The sequence below is a fragment of the Haliotis asinina genome, chromosome 9 (assembly GCF_037392515.1).
Source record: "Haliotis asinina isolate JCU_RB_2024 chromosome 9, JCU_Hal_asi_v2, whole genome shotgun sequence".
Taxonomy (NCBI): Eukaryota; Metazoa; Mollusca; class Gastropoda; order Lepetellida; family Haliotidae; genus Haliotis; species Haliotis asinina.
In genome coordinates, this window is record NC_090288.1 from 21,834,117 (window position 1) to 21,852,410 (window position 18,294).

The window sequence follows — 18,294 nt, forward strand, 5'->3', positions numbered from 1 at the left end:
ATATTAATGTCTGATGATGTACATATGCTATGGAGGGAATAATAGTATCCATGGACCGTTTTTTGGAATGTAACGCCGACGCATATCCTCATAGCGACATACAAATATAAACAATATGAATTTCATCCTCGATACTTTTACAGTGTTTACATAACACGATGTCGTCATTGCAAGAGGCAATACTTCGTCTAGTATATTTGATACCAAGTGCACTAGATCCTGATCTGAATAACGTGAAAAGACGTTTAAGTTTATTACTTATGTTGAGTGATAGATATTTTTCACAGGTCAGAAGCGATTTATGTGATTTGTAAAACGACAGCGAAGGAGCATCTAGGGAAAGATGCCGCTCTTGCATGGAGCAGTTGTTAATTTTTTCGGTAAACATATATAGAAACATTTTTGTATCGCCAACATCTTGGGGAATCCAAGCAGTACCAAAACCATAATGAAATAACAAATCACTGACGTGACGAGCCCATGTTGCAAGTTTCCTGAATTCAACAGATAATAGGAATTGATAACATTGATATGGATATCTACTTGGATGCATTCTTAATAATCTCAGCCAGTATTTAATACATTTGACATAATAAACATTGCTTAAGGGTGCCCTCCCACATTCCCCATATGCAACAGCATTAGATGATCTGTAACTAATCTGAAGTAAGAATTTGCAAAATTTTCGATGGATAATTTCAATCCTTTCTCTCTTTTTAAAACCCCATATCTCGGCACCATATGTTAGAATTGGTACAATTTTTTATCGAAGATGTACAATCCTTCTGAGGGTGACATGTCGTATCGTCTTATAAATGACTTGATCGGCCACAGTGCCTTATTAGCTTGATCGGATAATGTTTTACATGCCCTAGTCCAAATCAGTTTTGGAGTTATCATAAGTCCTAAATACTTATAAATATTGACAGTTTCCATCTGGGTACCATTATAAAACCATTTTTCATGTTTGGACAATGGGCCACCCATTTTAAAGACAATAATTTTACTTTTATCAGTATTAATATCCATGCCCCATTGATGTGAATATATATGTAAGGCGTCAAGGCGACGCTGTAATCTTACGACAGTATCGGCAATCAAAACCAAATCATCTGCAAATAAGAGAGCAATGATATTCAACATATTGTCAGAGACAAATATACCATCATCAAACTTGGTTTCTAATATCGATACAAGTTCATTGATATATAAAGAGAATAGTACAGGACTGAGGACACAGCCTTGCCAAACCCCACAGGCGCTACCAAAATATTCAGTTAATTTCTTACCGTACTCACAGATTACAGTGGCCTTGACATTAATATACATATTTTCGATTCAATCAACTTGAAAAATTTACCGTGGATCCCATTGTGCAAAAGAACATACAATAGTTTAAACCTATTCACCATATCAAAGGCCTTACGAAAATCTATGAATGCAACGTATATCTTCCCATTTTTGCGTGTTAAATATTTCTGAATGATTGTATGGAGAATAAAGATATTGTCCAAAGTCGAATGGTCAGTCTTAAATCCACCCTGATATTCTCCAATTATCTCATGAAGTTCCACGAAGTACTCCAGTCGTTTGTTTAGAACCGAAACAAAAATTTTGCTCATTACATTTAGAAGAGAGATTCCCCTATAGTTATTCGGGTCAGATCTACTACCTTTCTTCTATAGTGGGATGATAATACCAGCTGACCAGGAATTTGGCCAAACACCGGATGAAAGAATTTTGTTGAACAGTAGTACTAAATAAGGAACAATTATATGTTCAGAATATTTGAAAAACTCTGCGGGTATACCATCATCGCCAGGGGATTTGTTATCTTTCAGATGTCTGATAGCATCTCATGAACTGTAAAGTCACATGATAGAATATCATCGTCATTAATACAGTCAACACATGTATTGAAGTCATGTTTATCAATGTATGATTTGACATCTTCTGAAAAGTTGCCATCTTCTGGCAGCGTCGGGTTCAACAAGTCCTTAAAGTATGCAGCCCATGTTGATGGCGTTACACGTTCTTCCATGGCACAGTTTGTGGTATATTTTTTCACAAGTCTCCAAAATGCTGAGCAGTCTCTAGAACAAGCTGCATCATGTATTTTTTTTGTAATCGAACGATTATAGCTATCTTTTTTTGGTTTTACAGGTCTGTTTGAACTTGGATCTAATGTCTTTGTATCTATTCAAATTGTCAAATGTTGTTGTTTTTCTAAACATATTAAGTAATTTGTACTTTTCACGTTTAAGAGTCTGACACTGTTGATCAAACCATTCTTGCTGTTGATTAGAGTCGATGGTTTTGGCATGTCTGCATTTCATATCTCGCCCACAGCTTTGCAGAATGCGCTGCAGTATGTTTACTGCTTTATCAGTGTTGACATGTAGACTGTTCATAAAGTCCTGGAACAAATTACTTGTATCAGCATTTTGCAGGTTATCAAGATATGATTGTGATTTTTCATTATTCCATTTAAATTTACATCTGTTAATACGAAGAAAATACTTATCATCGACTAGCCTGCCAACAGCGAACAGGGATGAGATTATAGTTGTGAGTGGGAGATGATCTGACTCCGTGCGAGAGACGCTCTTTAAGTCCTCCACATAACGGTACAACGATGCTGACACTGCAATGTAGTCTGGTGTGCTACAACCAGTTGGGCCAATATATGTATAGTCCCCCTCGTCTGAGAATCTGCCATTCAACAGGTACCATCCAAACGTTTTGCATAAGTCTAGTAATTCTCTACCATAGTTATTTCAACCAGATCTTTGTTTTTACGATTTGGGTACACAGGTGGGGCATCAAATTCCTCGTATGTGTCTTCGTCCAAGGGTAAAAAGTCCACACTATTATATTTTCATTCAATTCTCATCATTTATGAAATTTCATATCAGCTCTCTGACGGTCACCTGACATCCCCTTGATGTCTTTGGGTCTAGACTTCCGAGGGGATTCATATTTGTAATGTCTACAGTGTAAAAATATTTAGTGATTTTTAACTCTCAACGCCTATAGCTTATGTGATGCGTCAATGTATGAAATACTATGGAAGTACAAGTCAAGCTGTCTGCTCAAGCACTACAGCCAGGTGTAGTATATATACACATAACAATAGATAGATAAGAATGGGTAACAAGATATACAGGTTTCTATTAATTGATGTACAGGCTTCGATTGATTGATGTACAGGCTTCAACTGATGTACAGGCTTCAACTGATTGACGTGCAGGCTTGTAGTGATTAGGTTAACGAGTTACAGGTAAAGATGTTTGGATAAAGGTTAGTCACTGAGGATAAGGCATGATGCATGATAAGACATGAGTAAATGCATGATGCATGATAAGACATGAGTAAATGCATGATGCATGATAAGACATGAGTAAATGCATGATGCATGATAAGACATGAGTAAATGCATGATGCACTTTTGGCTGTGCATATCAGGTAAATAAATGATTCACCATTGGTTGTGTATGTCAGCTAAATACATGAAACTTCCGATGTGAATCATTGTATCTTGCTTTCTGTTCAATACGAAAATACATTGTATTGAAAATTCAGACACAAAACAATTTTCGGTGTTATATTTTGCTTGTTCTGAGGGTATTTCGTACACCTTTTGTCACGGCAAATTATTCACCGTAACAATATCATGAATAAGTGATAACTGTGTTCTAATTATGTTTGATTTTGTTTTATTTTTTGTTGCATGTGACCGCTAAGTATGAGTTTTGAATTGAGTTAGAGTTTCTACTCAAATTTTACGCGATAGTAACCTCATAAACAGTAAACAGTCTGAATTTGGTGAATAGAATGAATTGTTTGAACATTTTTATCTTAAAAATGCTGCTGAGTTGAAAAGTCAGCTGTTTCAAACTGTCAAACTATTTCGTGAAATCGGGTGTTCGCAATTAATGTGAGCACAGGCCAGGTAAGGAGGGAAGCGTCCAGTGTTTTGAGTTGCTTGTGGAGCAAAGGTAAGGAGGGAAGCGTCCAATGTTTTGAGTTGCTTGTGGATCACAGGTGAGGAGGGAAGCGTCCAATGTTTTGAGTTGTTTGTGGATCACAAGTAAGGACGGAAGCGTCCAATGTTTTGAGCTGCTTGTGGATCACAGGTAAGAATGGAGGCGTCCAATGTTTTGAGTTGCTTGTGGATCACAGGTAAGGAGGGAAACGTCCAATGTTTTGAGTTGCTTGAGGATCACAGGTAAGGAGGGAAGCGTCCAATGTTTTGAGTTGCTTGTGGATCACAGGTAAGGATGGAGGCGTCCAGTGTTTTCAGTCGCTTGTGGATCACAGGTGAGGATGGAAGCGTCCACTGTTTTGAGTTGCTTGTGGATCACAGGTGAGGATGGAAGCGTCCAATGTTTTGAGTTGCTTGTGGATCACAGGTAAGGAGGGAAGCGTCCAATCTTTTGAGTTGTTTGTGGACCACAGGTAAGGAGGGACGCGTCCAGAGCTTGAACTAAAATGTTAGAACTAATTAAGTGAAGTCAAACTTGTGTGCCTGTTTGTATTTTGCTGTACGTTGGCAGTAAACCAAGTAGATGGAAATGAAGACATGATTCAATAATAATGCACGTGACCAGTTAAAACAAAACTGTTCAAAGTACCTTTGATCATCAATTTATAACACAATGTCCTTATTTCATCAATGTTCTGGTTATATTTTAATTGTGTTTTGTTGTAAGATTTTATTAGCTTCCCCTAGAACGAATTTTTGGTGTTGTAATTAGGCAGGACTAAAGATAACCTTCTACAGGTTAAAATAGATGAAAAGGTTATTATATTTGTCAGGTGTGTTTACGTAATGAGAAACAGCGAGTGTCATGAGAAACTTAAACTTGATTTCTGAATATCTACAACAGACGTACATGGCTGCATACTGATGTGCTTTGTAATCACCATTACAATATCCACAAGGAATATAAGCCATCAGTATGCAGACAGCCACACATGTACACACCCTTCAGGGACCTAAGGATTTCTCACGCAAAACAAAACTAACCGGATCTGTCCACGTGCTGTGGGGCTTTCACGTGACATGTTATTTCCGATTTCTTCCTCTAACAACCCCCGATGAATTAGCGTATACTGATATGTATGCACAAAGGCATGACTACCTGGCCTTCTATCTCTACATTACTCAACGAGGTGATCGCGCGGAGATTCATCAGTATTTTTATATAACCGTTTTGATTGTATCAGTGACAGCAATCGCTGCGAGATTTGCTGACTGGTGTTTTCTTTGAAAACGTCCATAAGTTGTAGTGGTGACGTAAAGACTGAGAGAAACTGCACCATCTTACCTCCGCACTGTAAGGGTTCTCACACAAGACACGGTGTACTCTTTGTCCATGCAAGTGAAAGACAAAATCTAGCAAACCATATGAAAACACACCAGGCAGCTACTATACACGACACTATTAAACATATGAAAACACACCAGGCAGCTACTATACACGACACTATTAAACATATGAAAACACACCAGGCAGCTACTATACATGACACCATTAAACATGACACTGTTAAACATATGAAAACACACCAGGCAGCTACTATACATGACACTATTAAAGATATGAAAACACACCAGGCAGCTACTATACATGACACTATTAAACATATGAAAACACACCAGGCAGCTACTATACATGACTCTATTAAACATATGAAAACACACCAGGCAGCTACTATACATGACACTATTAAACATGACACTGTTAAACATATGAAAACACACCAGGCAGCTACTATACATGACACTATTAAATATACGAAAACACACCAGGCAGCTACTATACATGACACTATTAAACATTTGAAAACACACCAGGCAGCTACTATACATGACGCCAATAAACATATGAAAACACACCAGGCAGCTACTATACATTACTCTATTAAACATATGAAAACACACCAGGCAGCTACTATACATGACACTATTAAACATATGAAAACACACCAGGCGGCTACTATACATGGCACTGTTAAACATATGAAAACACACCAGGCAGCTACTATACATGACACTATTAAATATATAAAAACACACCAGGCAGCTACTATACACGACACTATTAAACATGACACTGTTAAACATATGAAAACACACCAGGCAGCTACTATACATGACACTATTAAATGTATGCAAACACACCAGGCAGCTACTATACACGACACTATTAAACATTTGAAAACACACCAGGCAGCTACTATACATGACGCCAATAAACATATGAAAACACACCAGGCAGCTACTATACATTACTCTATTAAACATATGAAAACACACACGGCAGCTACTATACATGACTCTATTAAACATATGAAAACACACCAGGCAGCTACTATACATGACACTATTAAACATTTCAAAACACACCAGGCAGCTACTATACATGACGCCAATAAACATATGAAAACACACCAGGCAGCTACTATACATTACTCTATTAAACATATGAAAACACACCGGGCAGCTACTATACATGACACTATTAAACATATGAAAACACACCAGGCAGCTACTATACATGACACTATTAAATGTATGCAAACACACCAGGCAGCTACTATACACGACACTATTAAACATTTGAAAACACACCAGGCAGCTACTATACATGACGCCAATAAACATATGAAAACACACCAGGCAGCTACTATACATTACTCTATTAAACATATGAAAACACCCCAGGTAGCTACTATACATGACACTATTAAACATATGAAAACACACCAGGCAGCTACTATACATTACTCTATTAAACATATGAAAACACACCAGGCAGCTACCATACACGACACTATTAAACATATGAAAACACACCAGGCAGCTACTATACATGACTCTATTAAACATATGAAAACACACCAGGCAGCTACTATACACGACACTATTAAACATATGAAAACACACCAGGCAGCTACTATACATGACACTATTAAAGATATGAAAACACACCAGGCAGCTACTATACATGACTCTATTAAACATGACACTGTTAAACATATGAAAACACACCAGGCAGCTACTATACATGACTCTATTAAACATATGAAAACACACCAGGCAGCTACTATACACGACTCTATTAAACATATGAAAACACACCAGGCAGCTACTATACACGACACTATTAAACATATGAAAACACACCAGGCAGCTACTATACATGACACTATTAAACATATGAAAACACACCAGGCAGCTACTATACATGACTCTATTAAACATGACACTGTTAAACATATGAAAACACACCAGGCAGCTACTATACATGACTCTATTAAACATATGAAAACACACCAGGCAGCTACTATACACGACACTATTAAACATATGAAAACACACCAGGCAGTTTCTATACATGACACTGTTAAACATATGAAAACACACCAGGCAGCTACTATACACGACACTATTAAACGTATGAAAACACACCAGGCAGCTACTATGCATGACACTGTTAAACATATGAAAACACACCAGGCAGCTACTATACATGACACTATTAAATGTATGCAAACACACCAGGCAGCTACTATACACGACACTATTAAACATTTGAAAACACACCAGGCAGCTACTATACATGACGCCAATAAACATATGAAAACACACCAGGCAGCTACTATACATTACTCTATTAAACATATGAAAACACACACGGCAGCTACTATACATGACACTATTAAACATATGAAAACACACCAGGCAGCTACTATACATTACTCTATTAAAGATATGAAAACACACCAGGCAGCTACTATACACGAAACTATTAAACATATGAAAACACACCAGGCAGCTACTATACATGACTCTATTAAACATATGAAAACACACCAGGCAGCTACTATACATGACACTATTAAAGATATGAAAACACACCAGGCAGCTACTATACATGACGCCAATAAACATATGGAAACACACCAGGCAGCTACTATACATTACTCTATTTAACATATGAAACCACACCGGGCAGCTACTATACATGACACTATTAAACATATGAAAACACACCAGGCAGCTACTATACATGACACTATTAAATGTATGCAAACACACCAGGCAGCTACTATACACGACACTATTAAACATTTGAAAACACACCAGGCAGCTACTATACATGACGCCAATAAACATATGAAAACACACCAGGCAGCTACTATACATGACACTATTAAACATATGAAAACACACCAGGCAGCTTCTATACATGACTCTATTAAACATGACACTGTTAAACATATGAAAACACACCAGGCAGCTACTATACATGACTCTATTAAACATATGAAAACACACCAGGCAGCTACTATACACGACACTATTAAACATATGAAAACACACCAGGCAGCTACTATACATGACTCTATTAAACATATGAAAACACACCAGGCAGCTACTATACACGACACTATTAAACATATGAAAACACACCAGGCAGCTACTATACATGACACTATTAAACATATGAAAACACACCAGGCAGCTACTATACATGACACTATTAAACATATGAAAACACACCAGGCAGCTACTATACATGACACTAATAAACATATGAAAACACACCAGGCAGCTACTATACACGACACTATTAAACATATGAAAACACACCAGGCAGCTACTATACATGGCATAATAAACATATGAAAACACACCAGGCAGCTACTATACATGACTCTATTAAACATATGAAAACACACCGGGCAGCTACTATACATGACACTATTAAACATATGAAAACACACCAGGCAGCTACTATGCATGACACTGTTAAACATATGAAAACACACCAGGCGGCTACTATACATGACACTAATAAACATATGAAAACACACCAGGCAGCTACTATACATGACACTATTAAAGATATGAAAACACACCAGGCAGCTACTATACATGGCATAATAAACATATGAAAACACACCAGCCAGCTACTGTGCTCTTGGAAAAATGTAAGAAAACCCAACTTGGACAGGGTCATTTGACTAACAGGTCGTGATGCCCACCCTACAACGTCTTTGGTGCATGTTTTCCAGATTTATGGTAATCATCTTCTCGAGTTATCCCAAAACTGACAGAGGAATATGGTCCGAGTTTCGCGAGACCAGTCGTATTAAATGACAGAATTCCAAACCGGGTAGGTGCGGTAACTAAAGTGTCATGGTGAGCAGTAAAACACATGAACTAAATTTATGTAGTCAAGGCATATGTTAATTCTTTGCAATTATTCACTTCATGCTAAATCCATTCTTAATACTCTCTTTTAATTCATGACCTTGTGTGGATGTGTATACGTGTATATCTAGATGTGTGAGTGAGTTACGTTTTACGCTTTTACGCCGTGTTTAGCAATTTCCCATCACTACTGGGGACACCAGAAATGGACTCCACAAGCTGTGTTCAGACGACAGAAAGCTATGAAAACTAGGTTTCTGACCCGCCTCACATCCAGATGGCAGCTGTTGGTTGTGTGGATGTGTATATCTTGATGGCAGCTGTTGGTTATGGCTGTATATATATATTTTGATGACAAAAATTGGTTGTGGATATGTATATCTAGATGGCAGCCGTTGGTTGTGTGGATGTGTATAAATAGACGGCAGTTGTTAGTTGTATGGATGTGTATATCTAGACGACAGCTGTTGGTTGTGGATGTGTATATCTTGATGGCACCTATTGGTTGTGGATGTGTTTATCTAGGTGGCAGCTGTTTGTTGTGTGGATGTGCATATCTTGATGGCAGCTGTTGGTTGTGGATGTGTATATCTTGATGGCAGGTGCTGGTTGTGGATGTGTATATATAGATGACAGTTGTTGGTTGTTCAGACGTGTATATATGGATGGAAGTTGTTGATTGTGTGGATGTGTATCTGTAGATGGCAGTTATTGATTGTTGTGGATGTGTATATCTTGATGGCAGCTGTTGGTTTTATGGATGTAATGACTGCGGGTTGTTGTGCGAGTATACATCTACCGAACGTTTACTGGCACACGTTTAACGGTAGGCAATAACTAGCGCACCCCTGATGCAGTGGGATACTGTCTAGGCACTGTCTACTGTCAGATACTGGTGTGACACACGAGATAGTTGTCATTAATCACGCAGTAAACCATGCTGAGAAACATATATTTGTCGTGCATCAATCTTCAAAATGCTAATACGATCAACTAGGAGGAGATATAGAAACAAGAGAAGAGGGTGGGAGCTAGTCTCCGGTAGCGTCAACAGCTTACTGCGCGTTCAGCATTTCCTTGCCAAACTGGTATAACCTAGTAGATGTCCACTGTCGGGGAAACAAAGTGCATGTGACAGAAAGCAGTAGAGAAGGATATGGCGTGGGATAGGGCGGGAGGGGTGGTCCACTGTCATGGAAACCAGATGTAGGTGACAGAAAGCAGTAGAGATGAATAGTGTGTAGGTTGAGGTGAGATGGGTGGTCCACCGTCGTTGAAAACAGGTGCAGGTGACAGGAAGCTGTACAGAAGATTACAGTGTTAGGTTGAGAGAGGTGGTCCACTGTCAGGCTCAGAAGGTGCAACATGTATTTTTTTGTAAACAAGTAGGACGTAAGCATACAGAGACCACGTGGGAAAGACACCAGTGGACTGGAGATGCATCACACAGGACGTAAAGAGAGGGCACCAAGGCAAGAGACAGATTGGCTTTAGATGCATCACGCAGGACGTATACAGAGGGCACTAAGGCAGGAGACAGATTGGCTCTAGATGCTACACACAGGCAGTACACAGAGGGCACTAAGGCAAGAGACAGACTGGCTCTAGATGCAGCACACAGGAAGTATACACAGGACAGCAGTAAGAGACGACTGGAGATGTATTGCACAGCAAGTAAGTATAAAGAAGCTACTACAAGAAGAAGGGAAATGGCTAGAGATGTAATGCTCAAGAAATGTGTATACAGCTGACACGAAGTTCAGACAAGAAGTTCAGACACGTGGTAGGATTGTCCCATACCTTTATGACCTCACAGCTTGTTTAATGTGCATTCCAGAAGTTGGTGAATCAAATGAAATATACCGCTTTATGGGTTACTACTTCTTGTGTATTACGGTGAGCGACGTTTCGATGTAGATTCTGACATCGTTCTCATTTCATTCATGACGTTTAACTAGAAAACGATGTAAGAATCTAGATCGAAACGTCGCTCAAAGTAATAAACAAGACGTTATAATCCATAAAGCTGTATTTTTCATGTATTACCTCACAGGTTGGGGACATGTGGTTTCGACAAGGGAATTACTGACTCCTCCTTCTCTGATAAGGGCAGAGGCGTTGTGGAAGAGATGAGGATTGGACTGCACCCAACGCGTACGTACATCACAAACTGAAATGAAGTACGTCACAGTGTATACACACCACTACACTACAACTTATGGAGAAAACACCAGCTCCCTGCCTGCTCGGACGTAGAATAGCGTTCTTAATTCAGTTTTCGCAGTATCAAAGTTATCAGAAACGATGAGACCATAGTCAAAACACAGAAAGAAGTTGAGACAGGTTGCGCTGAGAGGGAGAGAATTAGCAACAAGATAGTGAGAGCCACAATAAATGTCGTAAACAGTGTTTGATAAAATAATGAAGGTGAAACGGAAAGTTTTATGTCAGAGGAAGTCACATCTGTGTGGGGAGTCAGACAGATCACTAGAAGTATGGGAATGGCGACGGAGACTCCATTGATGGGGACACCTTTGTCAAACAGTAAACGTCTTGCGTTGTGTCGCCTGACCTACTTACCGGACATGGAACACACATGACATTTTTTTTTCTGTAGTTGTTTATGACATGGAAACAGAAGCCGTCGAGGACCACGATGATGTAAATGGTGGCTTCTTCACCATCGCACAATGAGTTGCTTACAACGACGCCGGTGGCGTTGTCAGCACGGAAGTATTAAAGGGATATGGTCAGCTCATCACCATAGTAACCGTTCCTGAAGAATGGCATGCCGAGAAAACTACTGCCGTCCCTCGCTGCTGCAGGGATGTCGCAGTGGATGTAGACGCCGTGGTTGTCCACTTGGTGAATGTGAGCGAAGTCTTTGGTGTTCGGTAGATACAGAGCGGGTTCACAGCCTACAACATCATTGTGTACGTTTTGACACAGATCAGGCTCAAGACATACAACATCATTTTATCTTACCTCACACATAAATGTCTGTATTGGCTAAGCGCTCATCTGTTATTTTCAGTATACCCATTTTGTATACATTGAAATGTACCCCGCTGCCGATGGCAACTCATTGGGAACTTCTTGGTAGTACTTTCTTTTTATCTCGAATAACACTGAATCACGCATGATGGACTGCAATTACCGATGTCTTGCGAATTCAAATCGATGGAGGGAAGATAACCCTAAATTGTTTTTCTTGTGTCGTCTGAAAAATGTAACGATGGCTCTGAAAAGATTTTGTCCTCGCATTCCAATAAACACACTTTGACAAAGCATTCAAATGTAGTTCCTGTGAATATTAAGAAGGGGAACTACACAAGGGCGATTTTTCCAAGACAATAACTGGTAAAGAACAGCAAACTGTAAGATTCGCAACGGTTGATCTATACCCATGCCTTAACCACTTCACAATTAGCAGTGACGTTGTTCACTGGTCCCTCGAGGTACATCAACCAATGCCCCCTTGTGACCAATAATGTACATCTTCACACAGATCAGACCCACAATCAACAACAGCATCATGTACATCTTCACACAGAACGGGCTTACAACCAACAACGGTCAGCGAACACCACGGGATTAAACACCTGTCTGGAATGAAGGACACGATGTAACACCTGGCTCAAATGTAGGACACTAACACCTCAGTGGACTGTAGAACACGATCTAACACATGTCTGGACACTATATAACTCCTCCCTGGAATGTAAGACACTATCTAAGACCTACCTGGAATGAAAGACACTACGAGGGGATGTCAAAACGTTTTGAGCCTCGTCCTGAAAAAGCAAGATTTTGGAATTCATACTGGTTTATATTTCTACATAGTCCCCTTCCAAGTTCACACACTTCTCCCATCTGGTTTGCCAATTGCTGATTCCTGATCTGAAGAACTCCACATCTTGGTCCCCTAAAAAACCCTCCACAGCAGCGATAAGCTCATCATCATCCTGAAATTTCTGGCCCCGGATGTGTTTTTCAGTCGAGGAGTCGGGGCTAGGTCTTGTGAATAGGGTGAGGGAAAAATTTCTTACCAGCACTCGCGCGCAGTTTCCATTGCAGCTCGGCTAGTGTGGACTGGCGCATTGTCCTGGTGAAGAAGAATCCCTCGCCGGATCTTTCCTCGCCGCCGTGTCAAAATTTGCTTGGGTTGAGGGTCGTCCTGGACGGGGGTCATCATCTAAGCTCTCTCTTCCTCGCTGAAACTCTTTCACCCAACGTTTGATGGTTGCAGCAGAAGGGGAAGACACCTTGTAAACAGCAGTGAGGCGTTCTTCAACCTGCTTGGCTGTGTTGCCCCCCAGGACAAGAAACTTTGTCCATTTTTCACATTCATTAGGGGGTATATCTCTTTTACAAGGCACCGCCAAAAAATGCATCCAGCTATGTGATCCTACCGGGAATATGTAGCTATTACACTAATATACGTTAGGTGCCCTGCCCATTACTATTTGTGAAGTATAAATATGCAAGGCTCAAAACCTTTTGATATCCTCTCGTATCTACACCTGTCTGGAATGTACGACACCATCTAACACCCGCCTGGAATGTAGAACAACATCTAACATCTGCTTGGAATGTAGGACACTATATAACACCTGCCTGGAATGTAATAATATGTGCATTTATACTGCGCCAAACTAAATTCATGAGGTGAATGCTCAACATTCAAAGCGGGCATATTATTACCCGGATAACCAAAGCTGCCTGTTAGGTGCTGGAAGGCTATAGTCACATGACTTATCCCACCGGGTACCCATTTTCTGCTGGGTGAACAGGCAAGTTTGAACAAACTCACTTGCCTAAGGTGAGACCACATGTGTCATGTGCTTCATTGTGGGTCAAGACTGAAGTCCTAGAAACGCTCAGCTGTCGGTCACCCATCCGAACATGGTCCGCGTCCATCGTTTCTTACCTGAGCTTTTTGCACAGGATCACACGCCACCACGTGCTAAGACACCACGTGCTAAGACACTATATAACACCTGTCTGGAATGCTGGACAGGTATAGTGTACGTCGCAGTTACAGGAGTGTTCGCTGTAAGCCGTTCTTTGTGGACACGGGCGCACGATCTACTTATAGTTAACATATTGCAGGTACATGTGCTTGTTGGCTGGTAGCAAGCGTCTGAATTTCATGTATAAACAGCTTTTAACTCTATTGTCATCATTGGGAAATGAAGGTGGGGAGTCCATCCTTCATCCTTCATCCTCAATCGTCAATGCCTAAATTGGCTGAGGAAATGTGTGAGACAGATTGGCATGGAGCATGCCAAAAGCACAGGACAATGGTATGTTACCCTCTATACAGAACAATGGTATGTAACCCACTATACAGGACAATGGTATGTCACCCGCCGCACAGGACAATGGTATGTTACCCACCACACAGGACAATGGTATGTCACCCACCACACAGAACCAGCCCATGAGACTTACCGGCCACACAGGTGCAGGTTATGGGATTGTAGATCTGCCAGAATGGGAACATCCTCATGATCATTACCCATATCCCACTGACGTACAGCTTGTAGCCCCTTGAGTTTCACTGGTCGTAGTCCTTGTTGAAACACGGATCCTGTACACACGTGCATGTGTGATGGGCATACATCTCTACGACTGAACAAGTCTAGAATGGCCATTTTCCTGAGGTGAGCAGCTTGTAACCGTAGAGGTTGTGTGGGTCCGGGGCCATGAACTCACATGGGTCTGTCAAACACACCGCAGATGTACACATGTGTACGAGGGGATGTCAGTCAAGAAGTAGTGCTTCTCACCAGGACAATGATGTAAATGCAGGTGTTTTTCATGTTCTGTTTTATGTTCCACATAAAATATGTCAAACTTAAGCGAATTTGTTTGCTATGTTCCAGACTCACGATCCCCGTTTTGTTTCACTTTTTATCTTCGTACCCCCTAAAACACAAAATTTGCGATAAATGCAATACAAACTTCAGAAAACATATGCAAGAAACATTTTATGTGTTTCAGGTAAGTAGAAGTTCGCTAAAATCAAACTATGTTTAAATATATTAAAGTGCGTAAAAAAATTGAAACTACAATCTCTCGTTAATGTAAGTGCCCCCTCCTGTTTACTGAACGAGCTTGTTTAATTTTGGGGACACTACCCGCCCTCTACCAGATGACTTCACCATAAGGACATAACTGACTGTTCATAATGTTTTCACTATTCTTACATGATGCCAACGGTTTAAGCTAAATGATGAATGGTCACACAAGTCTCAACTCCCAATATGTTGGAAACTGTCCCAGCTTGACTATCTCGACACAATATTTGTGTGAGATCAAAGAAGGGGTGTCCTTAAAAAACTGCCCCTGTCTAAATCAAGCAATCCGAATCTTTAACTAATGATTATGACGGGAATGCCATTCTGAACATGTTTCATATCATATTATCTGAGGGCATATCTTTATCCAAGAGGTACCAAATGACATCGTTTTCTTTTACTGCAATTATAATATATTTTATTTTACTTATATCATACCTCATATCTCGTGAACCACATTACCCACATTTGTGACACTCTGGACATGGCCTTGCTAATGATCCCTCCACAATAAAATGGAAACTTTGCAAGCATTGGACATCGAGAATATAATTAGACTCGCTATATTTTTACTGGTATCACATGGGTTTATCAGCCACGCTGTAGGCAGACACAGTAGTTATACAGATGATATCACATGGTTCTGCCAACCACACAGTAGACGTCCAGATGATATCACATGTGTATTTCAACCATACAGTAGGCATGCCGATGATATTAGATAGGTCTGTGAACCACACAACAGATGTACAGATGATAACATGAATCTGTCAACCTGTAGGTAGACACGGTACTTATACAGATAATATCACATGGGTCAGTCAGCCATACAGCGGGGATACAGATATTACATGTGTCCTGTCCACCACATAGTGGAGAGCCACATGAACACAAACTGGCCTGATAGTGATCTGACAAGATCCTGAAATCCAGCCAGCCACGGTATGACTGATTACAGGTAAGAACAATAACTTTACTGACTCTGACACTGGTGAACTCGTGAGTACCGCAGACTACTGTAAGAGACCAAGTGCTAGATTTGGATATTTAGCCGTTGAATTTAGCATTGTAGTGCCTCATTGTACTCATTGTATCACCTACTGATAACAATCGACATAGAGAGATAGAGTATCACCTACTGACAACAGTCGACATAGAGGGATGGAGTAACACCTACTGACAACAGTCGACATAGAGAGATAGAGTATCACCTACTGACAACAGTCGACATAGAGGGATGGAGTAACACCTACTGACAACAGTCGACATAGAGGGATGGAGTAATACCTACTGACAACAGTCGACATAGAGAGATAGAGTATCACCTACTGACAACAGTCGACATAGAGGGATGGAGTAACACCTACTGACAACAGTCGACATAGAGGGATGGAGTAATACCTTCTGACAACAGTCGACATAGAGAGATAGAGTATCACCTACTGACAACAGTCGACATAGAGGGGTGGAGTAACACCTACTGACAACAGTCGACATAGAGGGATGGAGTAATACCTACTGACAACAGTCGACACAGAGAGATGGAGTAACACCTGCTGATAACAGCTAACACAGAGGGATGGAGTAACACCAACTGACAACAGCTAAGACAAATGGAGAAAATACATGCAATATACTGCAGTCATAGAGGAGATGCGGCCAGTTGCAGATCAGAGCCTGGTTGTTCCACACAAGACCATGGAAGCAGTGAAATGTGCAGTCGTGTGGATCTCTCACGTAGCCATAGCCTTTGTTGTCGTCGCATTTATTGCATACGACTTGGAAAGTGTCAGCAACTCTCATGCTGTCAACAAAGTGCATGTTTCAGAAGACTTGTAGAAGTAATAATCACTCTGATGGAGGAGTGTAACGAAGTAATAACGGTAAACTTCATGTCATCATCAATGCGCGATGACGTCTCGTGGTGGTGTAGCTTGTTTTGACAATGGAGGATTAGTCTCACATTTGTTGATTGCCAAACCAAGGCAGTGATTCCTTTGGATTACCTTGTCCTGTTCTTGGTACTTCATAACCTTCACTTGGTACCCCACTATGTCACACCTTTCATCTGACACCCTACAACTCTTAACCATCCACTGACTACCACACCATCCTACACACCACCTGCCACCACATCTTACATCTGACACCCTACAACTCTTCCCCATTCACTGGCTACCTCACCATCCTACACACCACCTGCCACCACATCTTTCATCTGACACCCTACAACTCTTCCCCATTCACTGGCTACCACACCATCCTACCCACCACCTGCTACCACACTATCTTACCTACCACATCCTACCACACCATCCTACATGCTACCACACCATCTTACCTTCCACATCCTCCCACACCATCTTACTCACCACCTGCTACCACACCATCGTACCTACCACATCCACCACACCATCCTACCCACCACCTGCTACCACACCATCTTACCTTCCACATCGTTCCACACCATCCTACCCAACACATGCTACACTGTCACTAGTTACCATCCTTTAGCCCCGCCATGTGTAAACTCACCTGCTCCGACAGCTGAAACTAAACTAATCCTGTATCAACGGTAGTTGTAAGCTCCTGGAAGCATCACTATATCATAGCAACAGACAAATATTAGTAATATATATTTCGGAACAGTTGACAAGGTGCACAATAGCATCTGGACTTCACTGAAATGATCAGTAAAAGAGTTCATGTATAACTCCAGTCGTCACGGGTGTAAGGAGCGATTGTTTGCAGTGACGTCATTGGTAACCAGTCCTATAACTACTAAACTGTGACATTTCTCTACCACACCTTATCCCTGTCCTTTGGTTACCAGCCACATGTTACCACACCCCATTTCTATCCATTGGTTACCAGCCACTTGTTACCACACCCCATTTCTATCCATTGGTTACCAACCACATGTCACCACATCTTATCCCTATCCTTTGGTTACCAGCCACATGTTACCACATCTTATCCCTAACC

General features: G+C 40.7%; 1 pseudogene; it reads right to left on the reverse strand.

Moving 5' to 3' along the window:
* Nucleotides 1-11,273: 11,273 nt before the first annotated feature.
* LOC137297164 (uncharacterized) lies at nt 11,274-17,672 on the reverse strand (annotated as a pseudogene).
* Between the last annotated feature and the right edge of the window lie 622 nt (nt 17,673-18,294).